The sequence below is a fragment of the Chinchilla lanigera genome, unplaced genomic scaffold (genome assembly GCF_000276665.1).
Source record: "Chinchilla lanigera isolate Chin_1 unplaced genomic scaffold, ChiLan1.0 scaffold00040, whole genome shotgun sequence".
Lineage (NCBI taxonomy): Eukaryota > Metazoa > Chordata > Mammalia > Rodentia > Chinchillidae > Chinchilla > Chinchilla lanigera.
The window spans coordinates 6,226,633-6,228,054 of record NW_004955441.1 but is presented as its reverse complement, the minus strand read 5'-3'; positions in this window follow the sequence as shown (position 1 = coordinate 6,228,054).

Below are 1,422 nucleotides of genomic sequence, written 5' to 3'. Positions count from 1 at the left end.
TTAATTTTAAAAGATAACTTCCCCTCTGAAAACTAACATGGGTTGTCAGTGTTAGAGATTTTTTTTTTGTGCCTAAGGTTTTAGAAAATAAACTTGCAGATATTGATAGGGCTTATTTAATTTAGATTTGCTTTAAATGGTATGTAATCTCAATGTTTAGGTGTAATCTCTCTCTTTTTGATTCTCTTCCCCACCAAGATAAATTCTTTAGGACCAAATTAAATGCCCTTCTTCTGATAAGAAGAGGCTGAGGCGGGAGGATTGCTGTGAGTTAGAGGCCAGCCTGGACTACATAGTGAGCTCGTGGGCAGCACGGGTGTGTAAGCTCTGTATTGCTACTGTCATTAATGTCTTTGATAGTTTTCTGGGCATCCTTGCTTGTATCAAGTTTGGTTGTAAATTCTCCCTTTTTCTTGGCCTCGACAGCAGCATTCTTCCCTGTGCTTTCTGTGCAGATTTCAGAGTTTTTTTAAAAACCTAGCTTTGATTTTTTTTTTTAAATATTGAAATTCCATATCCATATCCAAGTCCCATTACATACTTGTTAAATAAATCTGGCAAACTGAATTAGGAATACCAGCTGCAGCTCCCTTTTAAAAGCCCCACTCTCCTGAGGAGTATTAAACTGCTTTTTAGTAGCTGTTTTTCTTTTATCTCTTTCTGAAAGAAGTTTTTTAAAACAATTTTATTCTGAAATGTACAACAGACTTCCAAGACCACAGTTCATTCTAGTTATGGGTGTCAAAAGATGCTATGGCAGGGAACCCAGATCCTTGAATAGGAATGGAGTCAAGGGACACCGGCATCCTAGGCACAAGGGACAGGGTTATTTTTCGCTAGGTTTCTTACTCCCACCCATTGCCAGGGGCCTTTCCTCCCAGCGTTGCTTTTAGCTCCTCTAGTCTTGTGCTCCTCTCTGGCTGTTTTTCTGGCTTCTATTTGAGTGCTTTATCTTGGTCCATCTCTTGGCCTGTTTCTTGGGCTGTTTCAGAGGCTTCTGGCCACCTTGGTGGGCAGACATGGCGCCTGGAACCCAGTTCAGAAACCAGCAGCCGGGATAAAGAAATTTTGAGTGTAGAATGTTCTTCCGTGATTAGTAATCTAGAAACAAGGACTTTAGCTTTATTGAAAGTTTCTCAGTGACGGAGTTCCTTACAAGAAAGATAACAGCAACAACCTTCCCTATCTCCATATGAGTGTTCGGCTCTAGAGACTTCTGCTCCACTGAGGGTCCACGTGAGTGACAGGAGAGCCTTTTAATTGTAGATAAGCCATAGATAAGCCTTAATAAGCAGGTCTGATGTTAGATGAGACAAAAATTTGAGTTTAAGAAGTTCTAACTCAGTATGTTCATCGAGTCTTTTTTCTGTCATAAATTTACAGTATCAACTAAGGAGTAAATGAATGAACAAACATTCCTGT